The following is a 26,277-nucleotide window of genomic DNA, read 5'->3' as shown; positions in this document are numbered from 1 at the left end:
GGAGGAGCAATTGCCAGAATTTGAATGTTTCCCCAAGCCAGGAAAGGAAATCCTGCAAGAGAATTCTCGCAGTATTCACTATGATGGGATGGGGGAAGTTTAAGTCCACAAGTCAAAAGAAACAAAGATAATCAAGCTTGAGACAAAACAAAATTACCGCCTCTGTTTCTCTCTCTCTCTCTCTCTCTCTCTCTCTCTCTCTCTCTCTCTTATTGTTGTATTAATTTAATGTACAATCTTTGCTCCAGAAGACTTTACATCCAAAGTAAAGCAGTGTATAATAAAACCTTGAGTCTTATGTTTACATTTATACAGCTCTTCTCTGATTCCCTTATTTTGGTATTCCTTGATGTTTGTCTCCTTCTTTTAGTTCCTTATTCTTAATCTCTTAGAACTCATATACAGTGGTACCTTGGGTTACAGACGCTTCAGGTTACAGACTCTGCTAACCCAGAAATAGTACCTCAGGTTAAGAACTTTACCTCAGGATAAGAACAGAAATTGTGCAGCGGCAGTGTGAGGCTCCATTAGCTAAAGTGGTACCTCAGGTTAAGAACAGTTTCAGGTTAAGAACGGACCTCCAGAACGAATTAAGTTCTTAACCAGAGGTACCGCTGTATATCTTTAACAATTTTTCAATTAATTCCCTCAACTCCCTCCCCCAAAACCCATTGCTTCCCTCCACCCATGTGCGATCTTCTTTACATACTGTTATTTTGTTGTTGTTGTGTTAACAGCTATTTATGTTTGTTATTCGATATTTGTTACAGTATTATCCTATCTCCTTGCACCCTTTAACCTATTTAACCTACTGGTCCCTTTCCTGTTTCTCTCTCTTTTGTGGTTGGCTGCTTTAAAAGTATTTTGTTCTGAAATTGTTCTATGGGTCTCTGGACCGCAATAAATATTTTTTTATTATTAAGTCTACAAAAGTTACTTAAATAAATACATTATTTTCTGCATTGTTCTTGATGTTTCCTTTCCACTTCAAATGCACTGAAATTATTTACATAAATAAACACGTTGCTTTTGCCCATAGAGAATTGTGAGATGAATAATCGTAGAAGAGGCTGATTTTAGTGGAATGGAGCTGGCACTCATTGCAGTGACTATAGGATGGGATGGAAATTGCTGCCTCTTTACATCTTCAGCTCTGAAAGGGAAGCTCGGGGGGTTGGTTGCTAGAAGTCAAGCACTTCTAATGTGAACTACTTATATCTATAATTGGATACAAGACACTAGAGAGGGGACTGACTCTCAGGCTCTCCCTCTAAACACTTTGCACCCTTATGCATTCCTATGGATACATGAAGAGGGCTTTCTTTTTACTGCCACTCATGTTCACAGATGTATTTTTGTCAGTCCTCCTGCTTATGAAAATAAATATTACAAACCCCTGGTTTTTAATCATAGTAAATGTTGCATATATTCCTCATTTGTTGCTTGGCATAAAATCTCAGTCGAAACATCTGGCACACCCACACCCACAATTTAAACTGTTTTGAATGTGTTTATCCATTTCATTCCCTTATTTAAAATACAAAAAATGCTGCTTTTCAACACCGCTCAAAGCGGATTAGGCAAAAGGAAAACATAGCATAAAAATTAAATGACTAAAATTAAATTGTACAATATAAACAATAGAGTAACCCCAGGAAGTCACAGACTGGCCACGTCTTGTGTGAAAAAGGAATGCCATTTTACCTGTCATGATTTTTCTCTCTGTGAATTCTGGGAACTGCAAAGAGTGCTGAGGCTTCTGTCCAAGGAGCAGGAATTTATTTCCTATCTATATTTTATATTTAGTTTTAAAAGATGTTTTAACTTGCATTTCTTGTTTGCTACCCTGAGCTCCACTGGGAAGAAGGGTGGAAGATAAATTCAGATGATGATGGTGGTGTCAGCGGCGTAGCTAGCCTCTCAGGTACCTGGTGCAGGGGCATGTTGTGCAGCCGGGGACGGGTCAAGCCTTTCTGATGCTTGGAGCCTCTCCGCTGCCTCCCCCCACAGCTATAGGTGGCTGAGGGAGAGGCAGTAGGCAGACGCAAGTCCCACACTGCCATTTCAGGCACTGCAGAATCTGCAGGCGCCTAAGCCACCACATTACTCCTAAAAAGTTTCATGAGCCCATTTTTTTTATTTAAAAAGCTCATTTTGTCACACACACACCCCCCCCAGTACTGACACTCGGGGCAGACCACATCCCCTGCACCCCCTTCCTCCGCCACTGGGTGGTGTGGATGATGAACTGCATATATCAACAGCAAATATGGATGAGGGTGGTGCTGTGGTCTAAACCACTGAGCCTCTTGGGGTTGCCGATCAGAAGGTTGGCGGTTTGAATCCCTGCAACGAGGTGAGCTCCCATTGCTCTGTCCCAGCTCCTGCCAACCTAGTAGTTTGAAAGCATATCAGAACGAGTAGATAAATAGGTACCACTGTGGTGGGAAGGTAACCGGCGTTTCTGTGCACTCTGGCTTACGTCACGGTGTTCCGTTGCACTAAAAATGGTTTAGTCATGCTGGCCACATGAGCCGGAAAGCTGTCTGTGGACAAATGCCGGCTCCCTAGGCCTGAAAGCGAGGTGAGTGCCACAATCCCACAGTTGCCTTTGACTAGACTTAACCATCCAGGGGTTCTTACCTTTTACCTATCAACAGCAAATGGTCAGATTTTGTTCTTTTCAAAAAGATGTGTTTTTCAAGAGAGAAATGTGTTTTGGTTCATCAGTAGTGAATATTTTGCCTTCTCCTTTGTTTATCCAGTCAGGGATCAGTGAAATGAGACCAAGGTTTCTCTTTATTGATAGTACTTCAGGGATTCTTCCATGTCCATCATCTCTTAACACATGCTTCATGAAGGATTTCCAGTGCACCCAGATTCCCTCTGTGGGGAGAATATCCCTGCCCTGGTGAGGAGAAGGGGCATCAATTGTGCTTGAGGCGTCATCCTCAATGAATGGAAGAGATTTAATTTTTCAAGTTCCCATTCACAGAAGATAAGTGTGCCCCGACACACCATTTGGCAATCAATTGCTTCTTCATTCCTCATCAGGGTACCCAACATCATCTATAACTTGCTGTTGTAACAAAAGATTAGCAAGCTGTTGCAAGCTCCATTCCTACCAGGTGCTGGTATAAATTATCCTACCAGCAAGCAGACTCACAGCTTTGGCCATATGTTCATGGAAACAGCAAGGCAAGGAAGAGTGTGCAGGACTGACGCAAGGTGATGGATGTGGAACTTTTGGAATGCATTACTACAGTACCCAAAGAAGGGGGAAACCTGGTTGAGAAACAGAAGTGTCTCTTGGTATTCGCTGCACATATGGGATAATAATAAAAAAAAATCCCCAAATAACACTGCTGCTTCTTATGAGTTATTAGATATAGTGCAGCTGTTAGAAAGATGTGATGGGTAGTCTATCTGGAGAATGCAGCATAGCAGGAAATGGACAAGAACAAAGACTGCTTCCATCATATAATGCAATATTCATGTGCATTAATGCAGTGTCTCGAATTTGCATAGGAACTTTTTTCTAAAATCAAATTTATATCCTGCCCTTCCTCCCAAAGGAGCTCAGAGTAGCAAACATATCTGTAACAAAGATTAAATAAAAATTTAAAAAACCATTCAAAGCTAAACAAAAAAACCAATGAAATGCATGCAACCCATCAGGTGTCTGAATAGGTCCACTGAAACAGAAACTGAGGTTGCCGGGGGCAGGGGTTTGATAGGTCAAAATGAAGACAAAACAGCATCTTGGGATAAAAATGGCCACCACTTTATTGATTACAGATGTCAGTAGGCTTTGGCATAATGATTGGGTATGGATCCTGAATCGACCTGCCCACTTGCTGCTTGATTAACCCTTCAGGGTCAATCCTGGATTTAAAGATCGCTCTGTGACATAAATCGGTTCTGGGCAATTCCTCCAGGACAGCATCAGGGAAGGTCTATGACCTTTTAGCCCCTTTCTGGGTATTTGTACAGAAACATCCCCCTGGCCCCTTTACTGGGGTACCCTGACCAGAGCAGTGGGGGGCGGGCTGGTTTCCTACCTGCCCCATTTTACTGGACTAAGGATCCAACCCAGTGCCTTTTCCACCAACAAGTTGTGACGGTTTCTACAAGGTAGGTGAAACCTCCAAACAGGCCCAATTTTGTATTCAGGTGAATTCCTCCCTTGCCCCAAATACAGCGACTGAAATGCTCCATAGCAAGGTCTTCGGTACACCCTGCCCACTCACCCCGGGCAGGGCCAGAATTATAGGGTGGGAGGGTGGGACACCCAATTTCGACTGTGCTGGTGGCTTAAATGAGATTGGGGTGGACCTGGTTGAAGCCAGGTGGCCAGCCAAGGAGATCCGCCCCTGCAATTCCTGCCTCCACATTACCCTGTTAATTGGGCTAACAATGATTTGAAAGGTAATTCCCATGTAGCCTCCCACATGGTTTCCCGGCATGCTAATGATGTCTGTTGACCACACAGGATTAAAGCATTCACACACACACCCCAGCTCATCCGTAGGTGCACTGGGCCACAGTAGCTGCTGCCTTTCTGTCAACAAACCTTTAAAATAGTACAATTATGGCCCTTTCCTAATGTCAAGAGGCAGAGAGTTCCATTGTATGAGTGCTGTCATCCTAAAGTGGGTGCGGCCATCAATAGGAACATGGGAAAAGGCTTTATACTGAGTCAGACCTTTCTGCTCTGTTTCATTCAGTACAAAAGATCTCCATGATTTCAGGCAGTGGTCTCTTCTATGCAAACCTGGAAATCCCAAGGGTTGATCCAGAGACCTTCTTTGAGCAGAGCAGATACTCTTCCATTGAGCTTCGACCCCCAAATTTTAGCCTCGTACTGTAGGTTAGATACCCCTCCCCCCCCATACACATGTCTATTCTCCACCCACACAGGATTGTGTCATTGTCATAATTCAAGGACAATCCTGCCAGGCAAAAGCACCCAAGGAAGGTGCAAAACAGAGAATGTGAGGGGTGTTTGATGGGAGAGAAAGGATGTAGTCAATCCCAAGGCCCAAATAATGAAGCCTAGAGGAGTCCATTCCTGAGGTTCCCCACCCCCTGCATTAACAGAAATGGGAGAAATTGATCCCACCTCAGTTAGCCATTTCTGAACATTCAGACCACTACAGACCCCCTTTTATGTTTAAATCAGGGATGGGGGGTGTAGGGCCAAGGGGCTGAATGTGGCCCTTCAAGACTCACACTGTGGGTGTCAGGACTCTCTTAGAACTATAGTCCTCACTATAAGCCTGGCTGGAATGTGTCCTTGAACTATGATCATGCATCTTGCTTGCCCAAATGGGGAACAGAAAAGGGTGTGCAAGTGTGTGTAGAAACTAGCCTACTGCAGAAAGGTAAAACTTGGCATTCCTTACTCCACCTACGTTTGCTTCTGGCCCTGCCCACTCCTGGCACTTGGGCCTCTGGAAGGTTCCCTGTAAGGGCATATGGCCTGTGGGTGCACAAAGATCCCCCAACCCACTTTAAATAAAGGTTATACCACTGTTTATCCAATTACCAGTGTTTTGCCTCTTCCAGGTGTGGGCACAATTATCTACTTGAAATCAAAATTTACCATGTACTAAAAGGTTAAAACCCACTTTCCCATTATTGTTCCCCACCCTTCCTTCTTGCTATTTGGAGCTTGTAAACATCATCACTGCAAACAAAGTCCCTGATTAAATGCCAAATGAATTCATGTGAAAACAAATAAATTAGGAGCAGCAGATTGCTTGAAATGATTCCTCTGCTAATGCTGCGGTTGTCGCATGGGGGCTTGCGAAGGTGGAAGGCTCAGCTTGTACACCGAGAAAATATGCTATTCTGATTAGCAACCTGAAGCTGGTTTTCTAACAGGGAGCTGTGGGAGGGGTGTAGCTTAATTTATATGCAACTTTTCCACAGTGGACGATGCTCAAAACAACTCACAAGGACAGAAAAACCTGTCAGTGTCTCATTTTCCCAGTCAAATTCAGTTTGTGTCATGAGTTCCACAGCATATTCCGGCATTGCAGGGGGTTGGACTGGATCATCCTCAGGGCCCCTTCGAACTCTACAATGTTATGATTGAATGATACACATTTTTGCTCATATTACTTGGCTGTAAAACTGCACTGCAAAGTTTGGAAAAATCAGGGTTTAGATTTTTGCTGTGTTTTAGGTTGTGTGTTGTTTTGGGAAGTGTAAATAAGAGTCTGTATTAAAATGCAAACTGAACTGAATCTATCCATTATCTGTTTTCCCAAAAGACATTTGAGAGAGAGAGGAAAGAGACATAAATTGTGTGTGTGTGTGTGTGTGTGTGTGTGTGTGTCAGTGTAAAGACAATGCATTACAGAACATCACAAATCCAAATGAGGCAAATTAAACAAGTCTCATTCAATATTATCATGAAATAAGAATATACAGAAACAGAAACAAAATTAACAGTAATAAATAAATACCCAATAAACATTAGCCAGTATGCAATAAGCACTATCCAATAAGCATCCCAGGCACATACCAGCATTGAACAATAACATACTTCCAATATGCTATCTAGATTCTCAGCAACTAGAAATAAAGCCAGGTTGCATTAAAAATAGAAGTCATGTCAGTTCTGCATCCAACTGATACTTAAAAGTACCCCAAATAAAATAGAATCTCACTGCCTCTTTTCAGAGGTAAATGGGGTGACCAGCATTCTAACCCAAACATGCCTTTCCAAAATGGAACCCACAAATCCACCAGCTGCTAAAATAGGTCCAGGAAGAGCTTAATAAAAACATAAATAGAGTCCTGCTAGTTCGGAATTCGGGTCCATCAAGTCCAGTGTCTTGTTTCCAACCATGGCCAAGCAAATTGCCCAAGGTCTCAAACTCTACCACCATCATGCCCTCCAACATTTCTTCAATGAAAATAGGGACATCCTAAATTATTATTATTATTATTATTATTATTATTATTATTATTATTACCCTGCCCATCTTACTGGGTTGCTCCAATCACTCTGGGCAGCTTCCAACATATATAGGTAATGGGACCCCTGACCGTTAGGTCCAGTTGTGGACGACTCTGGGGTTGCAGTGCTCATCTCGCTTTATTGACTAAGCCACTTCTGGCGAACCAGAACAGCACACGGAAATGCTGTTTACCTTCCTGCCAGAGCGGTACCTATTTATCTACTTGCACTTTGACATGCTTCCAAACTGCTAGGTTGGCAGGAGCAGGGACCGAGCAACGGGAGCTCACCCCATAGTGGGGATTCGAACCGCCAACCTTCTGATTGGCAAGCCCTAGGCTCTGTGGTTTAGACCACAGCACCACCTGCATCCTTTCCAATATATATAAAAACATAATAAAACATTAAACGTTAAGAAACTTCCCTATACAGGGCTGCCTTCAGATGTCTTCTAAAGGTTGTATACTTATTTATCTCCTTGGCTTGTGAGTCGCATGACCTCATACCCTCCAATGTTTCTCCGATGAAAATAGGGACACCCTAAGGAAAAGCGGGAGGCAAACTGCGGGAGGCAGTGGAAGACAGGAGTGCCTGGCGTGCTCTGGTCCAGGGGGTCACGAAGAGTCGGACACGACTAAACAACAACAAGGAAAAGTGGGACATTCCAGGATCAAATCAGAAACTGGGACAGCTTCTGTAAATCTGGGACTGTCCCTGAAAAATAGGGACACTTGGAGGGTCTGCATGGACTGTGGCCACAGCATGCCCTCGGACTGTGAATGCGCTTGTCCAATGTGCAGTGGAGGTTGGTCCATTAGAGCAAAGGGGGTGCTGCCAACCTCAGCCAGCCCCCACCTCCCTGCCTTCTTATTTGCAACTAGTGCAGGGGCGGCACTGGCTGTCTGCTTCTTCCTTAGTCTATGGGTTGCCCTTGTAGAACTCAGCATGGAGGAGGAGGGCAAAAACAAGAATAAGATTTCCTCCGGCTATCATTCATCTGGCTTCACTTCTTGTGGGCCTCCCTTCCTTCTGCCCCACCAGTACCAATGAGCACCACCCACCACTGCTTGTGCCAAGGGTAGTAGGGGAGGAGCAAACAGCTGCATAAGCCATGCTGGCTCATTGTCTCCAGACACGTGCTTTAAATATATGGTGAAGCCTTAAGCTTGTGCCAAAGCCGATTTATTTTAAGATGTGAATCTCACTTATTACTCTGATGTTTATGTGGGAGATATTTCCAGTGGATAGTGCCCAATATAATAGAAAGATTAAAAGCAGAGTGTGGAAGTGGGTAAAACAAATGAATTTTAACAAACAAACAGTGAAGCACATGGTACATTTCAATAACAGGGTAAATTGACTCCAGCCTTTGCAAGAGTGGAGATGTTACAGACGGTGTGAAAATAAATTGGCTAACCTGGTACCTAGGAGTAAAATTGTGCAGGAGCATTTCAATAAATCTCAGGGAAATGAGATGTATAGGCTCGCTGCAAATTGTGCAGTTTCCACGTTCTTTTAAATGGTATTGGCTATGTAAACAAGATCCTGTACATTTCAGCTTTTGGGTTGCTGTTGTTATTGAATAAAAAAAAAACATGGAATGGGGACTAGAAGAAGATGAATTAGCAGGAGTGCTTTTGCCATTAATTGGCAAGGTTTGCTTTCGTTTCCACAATTCCAGGTGCTATTTCAAGAGCTCGGCTTGTTAGACACTTTGCTCGGTTGCCGTGCAGAGAAGTGGATGATATATGAACACCAGGAGTGGCAAACGGGGGATGCGGAAAATGTGTTGAAGATGGATCTGGAAAGAGACAGATGGCAACTCATACGAATGCCACAAAACCTGTTTATCACAGGAAAATCTGTACATGCGGTCAAAGCCAGGCATGCCACTTTGTAGAAGTAGGAACAGCAACCCAAAAATTGATTCTTATCTCAGCCTGCCAAAGCTCACCCCTGGCGTGGCTGTCACCAAATGTTTAAACTGATAACTCTAAAGCAGCTTGGATTTTGTATGTTTAAATTTGCTCTCCCAAAACGTTGGAGGGTATGACATCAAGGTCTGTGGTTTCAATGAATAATGCCTTCCAGGCCTGTGTAAGGTGACAAAGAATCATAGAATTGTAGCAGTGGAAGGGACCCTGAGGGTCATCTAGTCCAACCCCCAGCAATGCAGGAATAACACATATGCAGTGGTGGCTGGTACGCCTTGGGACTGGTAGGAAAGAAGCCAGGGAGCCCAAACTGTCCGTTCAGGCAGAGCCAACTAATTCTAGTTTTGTCCCCATTCTCTTCCCTGCTGAATTAGAATAGAATCATAGAATCATAGAGTTGGAAGAGACCACAAGGGCCATCGAGTCCAACCCCCTGCCAAGCAGGAAACACCATCAGAGCACTCCTGACATATGGTTGTCAAGCCTCTGCTTAAAGACCTCCAAAGAAGGAGACTCCACCACACTCCTTGGCAGCAAATTCCACTGTCAAACAGCTCTTACTGTCAGGAAGTTCTTCCTAATCTTTAGGTGGAATCTTCTTTCTTGTAGTTTGGATCCATTGCTCCGTGTCCGCTTCTCTGGAGCAGCAGAAAACAACCTTTCTCCCTTCTCTATGTGACATCCTTTTATATATTTGAACATGGCTATCATATCACCCCTTAACCTCCTCTTCTCCAGGCTAAACATGCCCAGCTCTCTTAGCCGTTCCTCATAAGGCATCGTTTCCAGGCCTTTGACCATTTTGGTTGCCCTCCTCTGGACACGTTCCAGTTTGTCAGTGTCCTTCTTGAACTGTGGTGTCCAGAACTGGACACAGTACTCCAGGTGAGGTCTGACCAGAGCAGAATACAGTGGCACTATTACTTCCCTTGATCTAGATGCTATACTCCATCTATTCTGCAAGGGCAACTCATAGTAAGCAGCAGGAAGCAGAAAAGCCATGCCAACCCTGGAGTGGTTGTAAATAAGAAAATAGGTAGGTGGGGACTGCCCAGAGACATATTGAGGTTGCCCAGGGCATAATGCCCCAATTTCCCTAATGGACCAACCTCCAACATAAAGAGGTGCCTTCTCCCAGGTCAGACCACTGGTCCATCTAGTTCAGTATTGTCTACACTGACTGGCAACAGCTCCTCAGGGTTTCAGACACGGGACACTGGCAGCCTGTAAAGGCCAGGGGTTGCATCTTGAGCCTATTTCCATGCAAAGCAGGTGCTCTACCTCTGAGCTGTGGCCCTTCCCAGGTGACATCTGCACTGGGGGTGGGGGACCAAATTTGTCAGATCATGTATTGGATTCATCTTCACCTAGTTTGTTGGAGGAGATGTCTCCATAACTGTGCCATTTGTGGGGCAGGGTGCTCCACCTCATTACTCCCTGCTTCCAAAGCAGCTAATTTAAACCAAGGGATGATCACACTCCCCAAAAAAAGTGGAACAAACAAGTAATATGACACAGCCCCATTAGCTTAGGTCGCTTGTCCTAGTTTGTTATCCAGATAAGGACTCTTGGTTTGTATTCTTGGAAGGTTTAAGAATCCCATCTGCTCATCCACACCAGCCTATTGAGTTCCATAACCAGAATTCAGTTTGGGGCATTGATAAAAAATCAAATCCAAAAAGAGACAGAGGCAAATCATATTGTCCTGCTGGTTTTATTTAAATACCTACGTACCTGCTCTCTTCCTCTCCCACATCTTGTTAAAATGTGGGTGATACAGACTAAACCCAGAGCCAAGGTCAATTGACTTCTTTGCTAGGTGGATTATCATGATGTCTGTTGATCAGCCAGAGATTTGGGATCATTAATGCTTCATTGCCTTCATTGATTTTTGTTAAGTACACTATCAAGGAGGCACTACAGTGATGTGAGTGTATTGAAAGAAATGTCTAATTTTCTAAAATTACCAAAATCTGCCCCCCCTCCTTGCCTGCCACCCTCTTCACAGGCCACTTTGCCACAGGCTCTCTTCAAATTCTGAAAAAGGTTTGGCATGGCACTAATTTTCAGGGATAGCATAACATCTATGCTCTGGTAACCTCTAGGTTATATTATTACAACGTGTTATACATAGGGCTGCCTCTGAAGATGGTATGGAAACTTCAGCTGGCGCAGAATTCGGCGACCAGGTTGCTCACCAGGGCAAGACATATTACACTGATCCTGGTCTGACTGCGCTGGCTGCCAATGAATTTCTGGGCTAAATCCAAAATGCTGGTTTTTTTGTTTGTTTTAATAGTTAATACATCAGTTCATTTCAATTGACCATCTTTAACAATAGTTGACAATTACAAAACATCACTTTAAGTTCGTCAAATTTCCATATTTAACTTTTATCTCTTTATCTCTTTCTTAGCAAATCAAAAAGAAAAAGACCAAAAGAAGAGGGTGAGAAAAAAGAAAGGGAAAAAAGGAAAAGGAAAAAGGGGGGGGGTTAAAAAGAAGGAATTAAAAGGGGGGGACACATTTGACTTCCGATTAGACTAATTGTATTGTTATTTCTATTATTTTTTTCACACACTTCCAAATTACTGTGTTACTTTTTTTGTTTTTATCAGATACCAAAAACATTATATTTCTTATTTTGCAAGAATCATTCTAGTTCTGCCAGGAGATGTTTATTTTTACAATAGTTTTCCAGATATTCTTTAAAGATTTCCCATGCTTTCTGTCCTTTCTGTGTTGGATAACCTCTGACTCTCCCTGTCATCATGGCCAACTGCAGATATTCTATCATTTGGACCTGACACTCATTTATTGTAGGTTTTATCACTTTTCCAGTTTCTTGCAATTAAGATCCTGGCTGCAACTGTCGTGTACATAAATAGTGGTCTAATATCTTTTTTGATTTCTGGTGACATTATACCTAGGAGGAAGGTTTCAGGTGTTTTCTTAAATGAGAACTTAAATAACTTTTTAAATTCATTATGTTATTCCAAAATTCCTTATTGGCTATGCATTCCCACCACATGGGCATATGTGACCCTATATCATCTCTAGACCTCCAGCAAGTTGGTGATCTATTTCTATACATCTTCACAAGTTTTGCTGGAGTGTGGTACCATCTGTATTGCATTTTCATAATATTTTCTCTGAGATTATAGCACGCTATAAATTTAACACCCTCCCTCCATAATTTCTCCCATTGATCCATGTAGATGTTACATCCTAGGGTATTGACCCTTTCACCAATTCTTCTTTCACCTCCCATTCTAAAAGTAGGTTATATATTCTTGAAATGTATTTTCCTTTATATTGGTTTAATTCTTTTTCAAATCTAGATGTTTCTTTTGCTGGTTTTGAGCTATAAAGTCTTAAAAGGCTCAGGATTGCAATATTTCAATAACTGCCTCTCCCCATATGAACTAACCTGGGCCCTTCGATCATCTTCTCTGTGTGCCTCCTCTACAATCGGTCCAGAGGGTGGCAACGTGGGAATGAGCCCCTTTCTGCAGTGGATCCACATTGGTGAAATGCTCTCCCCAGGGAGGCTCACCTGGCTCCTTCATTATACACCTTTAGGTGCCAGGCAGAAACATTCCTCTTCACTCAAGCCTTTGATTAAACAATCTCTGGCCCTTTAAAGGTGCTGGGCATATTTTTGTTTGTTTGTTTTTGGCTAGGTTATATAGTTTGTTTTTAAACTGTAATCCACCCTGTGATTGATGGATCAATCAATCTAATAGATTTTGAGATATGGCAGATGCCCACTTTGGGGGGTGGGGTGGGGGGTAATGACAACTTTTTCCTGATGGGCTTTCCCAGATGGAGAAATGGGTCTTTGCCATGAGTATCTAGCAAAACCATACATTAGAGGTGTCCCTCCACATATGTGGGGGTTGTGTTCTGGCCCCCCACATGCATAAGTGCAAAGTGGGGAGCACCCTCTAAAAAGCCTCTAAATGCCTATTTTTCTGTTCTCCAGTTCTCTGTCCGTACAACTAGAGTTGAAGCTCTGAGGATGGGTGGGGGAAAAATTGTTGCTGCTGCGCCACCCTGTGCGTCAGCTGTTAGGCAGGGAGGCTGAGCAACCTAAAGTTCTGCTGCACCTTCAGTCTCTTCAGGGCTTCCTCCACTCTCACTGACATCCTCTTTGGGCTCTGGGAAGGGTCTCCTTGTGAGCCTCAGGGACTTCCCAGCTCTCTCCCACCATTTTCTGGTATAATTCTATTTATTTATTTCCTGGTGTCATGTATATACGCTCACAAGTAGCACACACATATGGGGGGGGGGGGATCACTGTATTCTGTATGGTTTTAGTTTTCTTTAAATATATCTGCCAGGGTGTGTAGGTGGTGAAGGGGTTGTGTCTGGTTTTTCGCTGCTTTTTGCTGTTGTACATTGTGTTGAAACAACTGTGTAGAAGGTGATTAATATAAAACAACAACAATAATTATGGGAGACATGACGGATTGAACTGGTACCTTCTCTGCGTACAATGCATGTGCTACAAAACTGAGGTTAGTCCCTTCCTTTCCGTAGCCATAATGGATGCTTGCATGCTATAACCTGTTTGGCCTGACATTTCTCGCACTGTCCAGCACAGAATTAGGGGAAAGATAAATGTGTAGATGCATATATAGATGCCATTGTACATCCTGGTATATATCCAAGCATGCAGTTGAAAATCAGTGCTAAACAAAGGTGATTTCAAACTTCTTATCCATCTTCCAGAGCAAATAATAATGTGCCCACAATTTGCAGCTTCTGCATAGTTATTGCTTGTGACTGTTTCTATTTGGGGCAAAATAACCACAATTCATCACTTTTTTTAGAATAAAAATTAAATATGCAATATTATTATTTTTAAAAGAAGTCCAGCAAAAAAGGAAGGGGGGATCAAAAATAACATATGAGACATGTTGGAACAAAACACACACACCCCCCCCCAAAAAACCCCACAAACCCAGACAGATAAGAAATGAAAAATAAAATAAAGTTTGAATATGTCACTGTTGAGTTAAATGTATTTTGTGCAGTACATTGAGCAGTATTTTTTTTTTTAATAGCATCATTTTTCCTCATTGCCAATACTGTATATCTAATTATATTATTCAGGTCTCAGTGTGGCTTTCACCAGGCCCAAATTTATTAAGCTGTATTGAAAAAAATGCTATTTTCTTCTGGAAATGGTTAAATGTTGTCTGATAAGCTTAGAAAACAATTAATTTAAATCTGAAACTCCACTGATAACTTACTTTGTTTTCTGATAAAATTGAACCTATATTTTATTATTTTAAAAAATTCTAATGTAACATCTCCTAGGACTTCACCCTGCCTGATTAATAGAAAGCACAGGGTTTTGCCATAAAGCTTGTTAAATTAATCTCCAGAATCCATTGTCACAGAATCTGATTAAAATGTACTTAAGTCTTTTCATGTTTGATTACATATCTTGATTGTAATCAAAAATCTGCCTTAGTTCTAACCTATCTTTCTTCCAGTTCTAATAATGAACTAATCATTTTCCACCAGAAATATACCAATTACCTGTCTTCTATTCATCCAAGGACATCTACTGAAACATTGTAGTTCCTTATCTTATTATCTAGTTCTGCAATACTGTCATTTCCATATTTTGTTAACTAAACTTATGTTCCAATCATTTCCCCACACTTCCATCATCTGTACTCCAAGGAATGTGAACATAGTTTGGGTCTAGAGATGTCATTGGACTCCAAGTCCCATCAGCTTCAGCCAGGATGGTCAGTGTCAAAGGATTACGTATGAGAGCTGAAGTCCAACACCTCCCATGCCTGCTCTAGAGTCTTCAATGAAGGCTACAGTTAGGTACAGTTCAAACTCTTCCTTCCTGTAAATAAATTTTATGGGTTTTACAAATTCAACTTCAACAATTATTTTCCATCAAGTAAAATTAAAGATACAAAATATCCAACATAAAAAAGTGAAATAACAGTAAAGAGAAGCAAAGAAAGAGAAAGAAGAGAAGAGAAAGAAATAAAAAGAACATAAAATAAAATAATAAAATAAAATAAAATAAAATATTTTCGGAGGTTCTCTTTAACCTCCTGACTTCCCTCCATTTCCTTTCCTGGCTCATTGAATATCTACCTTTTCTGCATTATTTACTAAAACCTCTTTTTCTTATCCTTATTGTCTTATCCTGATTGCATGCCATCAAATTTTGCTATTTCAATTCAAATTTCCTCCCATAAATTTTATCTCGATTTAACTACTTACAAATGTTTAGTCAAAGCCTCCTTGGTGTGTGGAGTGCCGCAGGGCGCAATTCTCTCCCCGATGCTTTTAACATCTTTATGCACCACCTTGCCCAGATTATCCGGAGCTTTGGGCTGGGCTGTCACCAATATGCTGATGACACTCAGCTCTATCTGCTGATGGATGGCCACACCGACTCGGCCCCAAACACACTGACCAGATGCTTGGAAGCTGTGGCTGGATGGTTTTGTGGGAGCCGATTGAAACTAAATCCTTTGAAAACAGAGGTCCTATGGCTGGGTCGGAATGACATGGGGATGAGGGACCAACTCCCTTCTCTTGCGGGGGCCCAATTAGTGCCATTTCCTTCCGTTAAGAGTTTGGGTGTAATCCTTGACGCCTTCCTTTCCATGGAGGCGCAAGTTACAGCAACAGCCAAGGCGACATTTTGCCACCTTCACCACATCAAGCAGTTGGTCCCTTACCTTTCCCGCCCTGACCTGGCCACAGTGATCCATGCGACGGTCATCTCCAGGCTTGACTACTGTAATTCGCTCTACGCGGGGCTGCCCTTGAAGCTGACCCAGAAACTCCAGAGGGTGCAGAATGCTGCAGTGAGGCTCCTCACGGGGTCTCTGCCATGGGAGCATATTCACCCAGTGCTTTTCCAGCTGCACTGGCTCCCGGTGGAGTACAGGGTCAGATTTAAGGTGCTGCTTTTGACCTTTAAAGCCCTTCACGGCCTAGGACCCTCGTACCTACGGGACCACCTCTCCCGGTATGCCCCACGGAAAGCCTCAAGGTCCATAAACAGCAACACCCTAGTGGTCCCGGGCCCTAAGGAAGTTAGATTGGCTTCAACCAGAGCCAGGGCCTTTTCAACACTGGCTCCGGTCTGGTGGAACGCTCTGCCTCATGAGACCAGGGCCCTGCAGGATCTGATTTCTTTCCGCAGGGCCTGTAAGACAGAGTTGTTCCGCCTGGCCTTTGGCTTGGAGCCAATTTGATTCCCTCCCTCTCTTTCTTGTTTCTTTTCCTTCTCCTCCTGCGACGAGGCTACATTTAATATTTTAATGTTTCAATATTTTAATGTTGTATTTTAATTTTGTTTTTAAGTTGTAATCATTCAACTTGTTTTTATTATTGCTTGTAAGCCGCTCTGAGCCCGGCCTTGGCTGGGGAGGGCGGGGTATAAATAAAAATTATTATTATTATTATTATTATTATTATTATTATTATTTGTACATATACAATAAATGTTTCCCATTCTTTTTTATATTTCTCAATGTCATTGTCTCTGAGCTTTTCCGTAAGTTTTGCCATTTCTGCATAGTCCATCATTTTCAGTTGCCATTCTTCTATTGTTGGTATCTTGTCTTCCTTCCACCTTTGAGCTAGTAGGATCCAGGCTCTTCCTTCCGTCCTTAAGACCATGCAAGGATATTCCACTACCTTCAAAGAAAATTAATAGACTTTGCTTTCTCCAGCAACTTCATTATGTTTATGCCCTGCCTTGAGGGCTTTATTTGGAACTGCAATGCTTTCCAAATTTAAGCAGATTAATACATTACTTACTTGGAAGTATATCTCATTCATATTAGTGGATGTTATTTCAGTTTAAAAGGCAGCCTAAGGACACAATCCAATAGTCCCTGGAAGACCCTCATAGGGCAAGCCCCCTCTTGTCAGGATGCTGTCAGCATCTCCAGACTGGTTGTCCAGGAAGCTATAAAGACAAGGAAAAGTTTCCTACAGTCCTTTTTTATTTCAATCTTTACAGAGAGAAGCTATAGAACCCAGCTTCTTGGATAATGGCATTGTCCCAAGTGGATCTCCATTTGCCTTCTCTCTCACTTCCTCATTCGTCATTCTCATCATCTCTTCTACGGCTGCTGCTACACGCCCTCTGTCCGATGGTAAAAAAAGGGTGTTTCTGTGTTTTCATCCTCCTGGTGCTGCTATTGCTTTTTATTATTCTTGGTTACTTATCGGTTAGTTTAATGCTTGAGTGTTATACAGTGGTACCTCGGGTTAAGTACTTAATTCATTCCAGAGGTCCGTTCTTAACCTGAAACTGTTCTTAACCTGAAACACCACTTTAGCTAATGGGGCCTCCTGCTGCTGCTGCGCCGCCAGAGCACAATTTCTGCTCTCATCCTGAAGCAAAGTTCTTAACCCAAGGTACTATTTCTGGGTTAGCGGAGTCTGTAACCTGAAGCGTATGTAACCTGAAGCGTATGTAACCCAAGGTACCACTGTACTGAAATGAAAAATGAATTGCTGCTGTTGTGGGAGTAAGAAGAGTGTGAGTGTTGATTGCTTGTGTATAAGGTTGTATATTTCAATTGATTTTCTTTAGCGTGGGTGAATGATTTTGGTGATATAGTTGTGGCAGTAGTGTGTGTAATGAGATTTTAATATTATAATTATGTTACATTCTTATGCAGTGCCATTTTTCTAGAAAAAGGTGCCAGAACTTACCATGAATGCCTCCCTTGTTCTCTTATAATGGCAATGGCACCCACCTAAGAGGTGCCGGAACTGAGTTCTGGTGAGTTCCAGCTGAAAAAAACAACCCAGTTCCTTTATTATTATTTTTTACATTGCATAGACATATTTATTTAATAATCTTACTGTAACAACGGAGTTCTTTTTATTCTTAGTAATATTAGTATTGCTTGATTTTGAATGTGGAATTGGTGTTGTATTTCTAATATCATTTTCATTGGGATCTGTAAACTGCTTAGAGATTTCCGTTAATCTTTTCACACACAAAACCAAGAATAAACCCCAAATACCTACACCTCCCCTCCTCAGAAAGAGGATGGGGAATCCCCAATGTAGAACTATACCACATCACCAACCATGTGCGCCACATAATCCCATGCATTCTAGAAGACGAGACAAAACAATGGGCATACCTGGAGAGAGACATAATCGAAAATATCCCCACCACAGCATACCCATTCCTCCCAAACAAGGGAAAATCCCCACAACACTAAACAGGTTCACGTGGACCATGCTTAAAGCATGGAAGGAAGAGGCAGGCAAGCTATTCCCACCAACCTCTCTCACCACCAAGGAAATATAGCAAGTGAATAGAAAGGGAACCCATACAAATGATGCTGACCCAAAACCCCACACTAAGTAGAAGAATAGAAGCATTGCCACCCCACACCTCCCCCTCTTCCCAACCTTATATTGCATGCAACACTAATGTCTCACAACAAATGAAACTAATCTGTAGAAAAAACAGCTTGAGAAAAGAGACAATGCGTGTATTTTTGTAAACTAAGACATCTTTAATAAAAAATACTATATATTAAAGGTGCAAAAAAAGAAGAGAGATTCCAGATGAAAAATGAGGCAGTATATAAATGAATTGAGAACTAATACAGTAGCCCTCTTCAAATACCTGACGGGTTTTCACATGGAAGATGGAGCAAGCTTGTTTTCTGCTGCTCCAGAGGGTAGGACCCAAACCACTGGAGTCAAATTACAGGCAAGGAGATTCCCACTAAACATTAGGAAGAACTTTCTGATACTAAGAGCTGTTGGTAATGGAATGGACTCCCTTGGAAGGTGGAGGTATCTAACAGAGGTTAGATGGCCACCTCTTGGGGATTTTTTAGCTGCAATTCTGGGATTGTAGGGGGTTGGGCTAGATGACCCTTTTGGCCCATTCCAACTGTACATTTCCATGATTCTATGATACATAAGGAATAAATAGGAAATAGGTGTTCATTCTGCAGGTATGTTAGGAGAAGATCAGAGGAGGATTTGGATCTTCGATATACAAAATCATCATGTTCTCCCAACATATCCCTCCAAGATGCGGGAAGTAGACCAGCACATGTTATCCCTTTGCCCTTTTCACCAGTGACTCACTCCCTTATCCAGAAGACCATCAAAGGCTGGGATTTGGTATTCTACTGCCATAGATTTTCCCCTTCTCTCTTCACCCTCTTATTTATTTATTTATTTATTTATTTAATTTATATACCACCCTATACCCAGAGATCTCAGGGCGGTTCACAGAATAAAATCAAAATATAAAACCACAAAATCCATAATCGAAATAAAAACAACAACCCAATAGCACCCCCACCAAAAAAAACCCCACATTTTAAAAGGGCATGAGATGTCAATCAAATCAACCCAAGGCTTGGTTAAAAAGGAATGTTTTTGCCTGATGCCTAAAGGTGTATAACGAAGGTGGCAGGCGAGCCTCCCTGGGGAGAGCATTCCACAGACAGGGAGCCACTGCAGAGAAGGCCCCGTTCTCATGTTGCTACCCTCCAGACCTCTCAAGGAGGAGGCACAAGAAGATGATCTCAGGGTCCAGGTAGGTTCATATGGAAAGAGGCAGTCATTGAGTTATTGCAGTCCTGAGCCGTTTAAGGCTTTATACGTGAAAAATAATTGGTAGCCAGTGCAGTCGGACCAAGATTGGTGTAATATGCTCAAACAGTCTTGCAACCGTGAGCAACCTGGCCACTGAATTCTCCACTAGCTGGTTTCCGAACCGTCTTCAGAGGCAGCCCTACGTATAGCATTGCAGTAATCTAACCTTGAGTTTACCAGAGCATGACAACAGTAGTTAGGCTATTCCTGTCCAGATAGGGGCGTAGCTGGGCTACCAGCCAAAGCTGATGGAGGGCACTCTGGGCCACTGAGGCCACCTGAGCCTCAAGCGACAGCACAGGATCCAGGAGGACCCCCAAGCTATGTACCTGCTCCTTCAGAGGAAGTGTAACCCCATGAAGACCAGGTGATCTCCCACCCATCTGGTCTAGGGAACCACCCACTAACAGTGCCTCAGACTTATCTGGATTGAGTTTCAGTTTGTTGGCTCTCATCCAGTCCATTACTGAGGAAGACACTGGCCAAGCACTGCCACAGCCTCACCTGCAGATGAGGAAAAATAGAGCTGAGTGCCATCAGCATACTGCTAACAATGTACTCCAACCCTCCAAATAACCCCACCCAGCAGTTTCATATAGATGTTAAACAATGTAGGGGATAGGATTGAGCCCTGTGGAACCCCACATTGAAGGTTCCACAGGGCTGGACTGCTCTGCTAGAATGCTTGGCTTAGAAACTCTCCATCCCTTACACAAAGTTACACTGAGGCACAAGAATGATGTTCCATTGCCTCTCACAGTTTCTCATTTGCATTTAGTCATCAGATTAAATATAAATTTGTCACAACACAGTTCTCTCTAAGCTCGTCTCCATTTGAATATTTCCGCCCTAATTAATGTCACTTAACATAAAATATTATTCCGGGTTCCACACAGCAGTTGTAAATTATTTACTGCTAAAACATGTTGACTTTTCATGAGCTGTTTGTACAGCAAACACTGTGCCATCAAACTGTAGAGGGAGTGCAAAATCAATCACTTATAATAATACCCAATAGGAGGTTTACCACCTACATTATATCAATTTTTATGTCTGACACAAATAGCTGAAGCCATTACTTTGGGTTTTTATTTTCTGAAGGGAATTAGACAGCCACTTTTTCCTTCTGTTTCTGTCCGTCTGCCTGAGAACCAACACAGTTAAACAGGTTGGAGGGAAGCACTTTTGTGTCACTAATCACTCAGTAAGGTATTCATAAAATTCCGTTGTAAAACCTTACTCATTAAGCACACTGTTTATATCTAATAAAAATGTAATTCAATTTAATTTCAGGTACCCAGCCTTAAAAAAACACACCTGTCATCAGCCTCCTTAGAAAATTCCAAAGACTCATCCTGAAACCTTTGACACTTAGTAGCTTCCTCAGAGGCATATTGCCTTGCCTTATAATTAATATTTATTATTTAAATTGATATCATGACTTTTCCCACAATGGTACCCAAGGTAGCTCATAGCATGAAATGTGAAACACAATGTAAAGCAAACCTCTAAAACTGGTATGGTGAACCTGTGGCCCTTCAGATTTTGAGGGACTCCATCTCCCATAAGCATCAGCCAACATCACCAATATGGGGGCTGAAGTCAAATAGCATCTGGAGGCTCACAGGTTCTGTTATGTACTGAAGTTCTCACCCTGGGCCAGCAGGGGAATACTGTAGATAGTTATGCAAATGAAGGATTGAAAGTGACGTTCAGTGACTGGATAGTTTTAGAAAGTTGTTACAGTAACGTTGTACTGGAGCTCTATATAAGCAGGCTGACTGAGCCCTTCAGTTCAGTTCTTTTCTGGCCTCTGAATAAAGAAGAGCTGTTTGAAGAATCGCTGTGTCGTCTGATATGTTCACCCACAACTTAACATGTTCCCCATCCTGGCTATAAAATATAACACAGGTAAAAAATAGATCAATAAATCAAATCAACAAGCAGCGACTCCCATCCACCAAACTGAAACAAAGAAAGATTTGGGGCAGATACTTTGGTGTAGCACCAGTTAACAACAAAGAGTATCTGCCTGAATGCAGGCCTATAACAGATGAGCTTGGATAACTAGTCTGTTGGATGCTGAATGGACATGCTCAAGTTCTCATTTAACAGTGGTGGTGGGTAATCATAGCTTAATGGCAGAGCAGATGTTTTGCAGTGAGAAGATCCATGGTACAGTCCTTGCTTCCGCTGGTCCCTCAGGCTGGGACACTGTCTCACATCTTCTCTTCTGACACGCCCATCTCACTCATGGCTCATCCACACTCCTGAGCAGCTTTCCACTTGACTAGCCCTTGGGTCTGAGCGGTTTCCCCCTTGCCCCACTCCTTTCCCTGGAAAAGCCTGCTCTTTAGCTCTAAATCAGAATAAATGGATAACCTAAATTGCCATTTGCTCCGACTGAGCACTACAAGAGCACAAGAGTCAGAAGGAGAGACAAAAGGGAGAGAAAAGAGGACATGGAGACTGAGGGAAGCAATAGACCTAGAAGGGGAAAGGCAGGAGAGAAATAGAAACTCAACAGTGGGAAAGATAAATAGAAACTGGCAGTATGCATGAGTGGGGGGAGAAATGGACCACAGCGAAGAAGCAAGAAAGTACCAAAAGCCCCATCTTTCAGTACTTACCCCAGCAAGAACAAAGGGTTGTTATAGGTTTCTCCAGAGCAGGCATGTCCAAGCAGTCGATTGCGCTCCACCGGTCGATCGCTGAGGTGTTTATGGTTGACAGCTGGATTAATGGGGGTGCCTCAACAACAACTTTGGGCATTGCCCCCTAAAAAAAGCTCAACAATTCTGGGCAATGACAATGGGTGGATCACTGCCAGTTTTTTTATAGTGGGAGTAGATCTCAGCCTCTTGGGAGTTGGAAGTGCCCGCTTTAGAGTAAATGCTGAAGCACGGTAGCTGACAGGAATGAGGACCTCTACTCAGAGATCTGCTCTGGTTGCCAAATCACTACCAGGCCAAGTTCAAGACATATTAGTATATCCAGCCCTTCACAACTTGGGCCCAGTTTACCTACGAGATCGCCTTACCTCGTATGTGCTCACTTGGCTGCTTTGATGGATGGAATTGGCACTGCTACAGCTACCATGTAATGCCTGCTCCACATTTGTAATCACTTGATTGTTTAGTGTGGCAGCAGTCATTCATAGGGCTTACTTCTGAGTAAAAAAAAAAAACAAAAAAAAATTGATAGAATTGTTTCTATCAATATCTGCCAGCAAACTTAAGCGAAACTTTAATAAATTTTGCATGTTTAGAAGGGTTTTTTAAATAAATAATTAAATAAATAAATAAATAAATAATAAAATCTGCCTACAGTTTAATTAGCAGGTTTCAAGTTGCTTATCACTTATGTGCTGTGAAATATGATTGACAGAAATCAGTAGGAATTCCGCCTCCACAACCTAAGTATCTGCCAGTCTGACCTTAACCTCTAATTTAATTGTTGGCAATTTTAATATGAAATTGAGCAATAAGAAACAAATGCCTTTTAAAAGGCAAGATTCTTGAAGTATGAAGGCTGGGTGTTGTTGTTCTTTTCTTTGTAAGTTATGTATAAAATGTCTTGGAAAATGCTAAATAAAGATAAGAAAAAGCAAACATGTTGAACTTCCTTCCTTTTCTTCCCTTCCCTTTCTTTTATGCTCCCGATGCTTTGTTGACAGATGTAATTATGCTGTCAGAATAGCTGAAACCAATTCACTTCTTTAACTGACTTTCAACAGAATGCAAATAATGAAGTCATCAGCATTTTTGGGTGTTTAGAAATGTTTTTTAAGCAAAAACAAAAATGAAAGAGTAGTACCTGGCACAAGCAAGACAAAATAGGATTGCTGCTGTTTTAGTTTTTAGTTTTTTTAAAGGAAGCAATTCTACAGAACATTGAGTTTTAATTAAAGGAAACCTCTGGGGGCATATGAAATGTTTTCTAAATTTTCAAATGCACACACAAAAAAATCATAAACTGGCTAGTATAGCAAAAGGAGTCACTGTAGTCTATCAACGGGATCTCTAAACTGGAGGGTTTGGTTGCCCAGGCAGGCTCATTCTTCAGCCCCGTGAGAGCAATGAAATAACAGACATACCACAGGCGTTGGGTGAAATCAGGTTAAATCTTTATGATTACAATGGGAAGTGGGGTTGGCGTGGCAGTAGGGCAAGGGTCATTTCCTCATTCCACTCAGCCATAGGGTGTGGAAAGTGTCCAACTTCCCTCAATGGCAGCCACCCAATATTGAACCCTGGGTGTGCTGCAAGCCAAGCATCCAGGGTCTCACTGCTTGACCAAGGTGAGAGATTGTAGTCAGGCCAAGGCCTTAACCCAAGCTAACCCAAGCTTAACCCAACCCCAGGGTGGGCCTGCTAGGCTGATCCTGCCCAATGCCATGTACAAAGTTCTGCCAGATGTCTGGCATAGATAAGAGTCACTTCTCTGAAGGTAAGGCAGCAGGCGAGGACCCAGCCATGGGGCCAATTAAGTTGGGAGGGGGGGAATCCATTCTGGCCCTGCCTGTCGGTGACCAAAAAGCCAATTAAAGCTATAACATCAAGGGGAGGTGTGTGAGAAGCTCACAGGGCAAAATGGCCGCACATTCTTGTGGGCAAGGCCTTTTCAAAGCCTTGGCCCCACCCTCTTCTAGTGAGACCTCGTGAGATGATCTCCATACTGTGAAATTTCATGAGACCACCATGTGGGGAGACGTAACTCTGTCTCCTCCCTTTTCTGCTCTCCAGGCTGTGTGCTGCCAGCAAAGCTGGCCCACAACCTGGAATGAAGTTTCTGATGAATTGGCATCTACGATGTCATCCTCCACTATCACAATTTATGCTTCTTTTGAGAGTCATATCTGGTGCAATAAGACCTCCTATGATGCTGTTCTAGGGAAGGTAAGGGGACCCCTGACCATTAGGTCCAGTTGTGGCCGACTCTGGGGTTGCGGCGCTCACCTCGCTTTACTGGCCAAGGGAGCCGGCGTACAGCTTCCGGGTCATGTGGCCAGCATGACTAAGCCGCTTCTGGCGAACCAGAGCAGCACACGGAAACGCAGTTTACCTTCCTGCCAGAGCGGTACTTATTTATCTACTTGCATTTTGTTTTGCTTTCGAACTGCTAGATTGGCAGGAGCAGGGACCGAGCAACGGGAGCTCACCCCGATGCGGGGATTTGAACTGCTGACCTTCTGATCAGCAAGTCCTAGGCTCTGTGGTTTAACCAACAGCACCACCCGCGTCCCTCTGATGCTGTTCTAGTCAGGTGTTTTTTGGGTGTGCGTTGGACAGGGACTGGGATTAGATTGCTAAGGTTCAGCTGCTTGCAATGGAGCTTGTTGCATTTGCCATATTTTAAATGAGCACTGCAGTGGTTAATTAATTGGTTACATCAGAGGTGGAGAACCTGTGGCCCTTCAACCTCCCAGTGACAGACTTGGGTCTAGGAGACCAAAGTTTAATGCCCCAGGCTGCTGGGTGACCATGGGCCAGTCACTGTCTCTCAGTCTAACCACCTCATGGGACAGTTGTGAGGATACGTTGGAGAGGGGGAGAAGAATATACTCCACACTGAGCTCCTTGGAAGGAAGCTATGATATATATAAAATAAAAATAAACATTCATGCTTCCTGTTTAGCCATTTGCTTATCCTCAAATTTACTGTGCCCTTCCCAGCCTATTTTATCTTTAAAATGTGTTTGCAGGTTCTTTTTACCACATATTTCCAAATCTATGGAAGAGACACTCTACATTGTGACTTTTCAAAAAGTACAGAAAGAGCATATGAATAATATTTCACTCCGACTTTACGACATTTAGCATATGGTAAAGCCATTATATGTTTACTGTTAAATCCACCCACATTGCATCGTTTATCATAGAATTCAGTTGCAGGGCGGGGTGCAGGATGTGGCACCTGTAGCTTGGGATGAATCACCTGTTCTTTTCACCAGTCTGTCTCAGTGAGATATGTGGGTAAGAAAAGCTATGATGTCCCAATATAACCACAGACGAGACACCAGAGCTAAAATATGAACCATGCATTCACCTGGAGCTTTTCAGAGTACCCTTGGATTCATGAAATAAATTAACCTGTTTTCACAGTCGCAAAGCAGAATAAATTTAAAATAGCCACATATCTCCACCAAGACTTAAAGCATCATTTTATCTAATTTTGCCTGACATTTTGTTCTCATCCTGGATGGACTTAAGTGGCTAAAGTATAATTAGCATCAAACCTAGAATTTTGTATCCATTGAATAGCAGTTTAGACTTGGAGGCTTCAAAAATTAATGAGCACCATTTCTACAAAGGCACAATTCATCCGTAATGGCTTCAGATGGTCATTGTCATGTTCTTATATTGTGCAATTGGACACTCATCTAAATGACATGATAAATGATTCAGTAATCGATTTCGGCTGCAATGTGTCCAGTTTCCTGTTTACTTACCAACAACACTGCAAATTCTTTGGCTTCCCTGGCTAATTTATAAAAAGAAGAAAAGTAATGTATTAACCTATGAAGTGTCAGAAGATTTTGATCTATTGTGTATATTAAGAAGTAATGACATCTTGGAGGATATTATGTCTTTGAACCATGGAAAAACTACTGTAGGGGGAAAAAGTGATTTCAATTTACTGGGTAAGTAAACATTGTAGATAATGAAAGCTAGGGTACATAATCTCTCTTGGAAAATAGGAAATGCTTCTTAAGTATGTACAGATACC

At 42.5% G+C, this 26,277-nt stretch overlaps 1 long non-coding RNA gene across 1 annotated transcript in view; it reads left to right on the top strand.

Annotated features, from left to right (window-relative positions):
* The first annotated feature begins 406 nt into the window (after positions 1 to 406).
* Positions 407 to 26,277, top strand: part of LOC308463885 — a 326,983-nt gene continuing 301,112 nt past the window's right edge. The window contains exon 1 of the long non-coding RNA XR_013979774.1: positions 407 to 608. This is a non-coding gene — a long non-coding RNA (uncharacterized lncRNA). The remainder of the gene's footprint in view (positions 609 to 26,277) is intronic.

This window comes from Podarcis pityusensis (genome assembly GCF_964106645.2).
Source record: "Podarcis pityusensis genome assembly, chromosome: 15".
In the NCBI taxonomy this organism is placed as follows: Eukaryota; Metazoa; Chordata; class Lepidosauria; order Squamata; family Lacertidae; genus Podarcis; species Podarcis pityusensis.
This window is presented reverse-complemented; position numbering and strand designations above follow the sequence as displayed.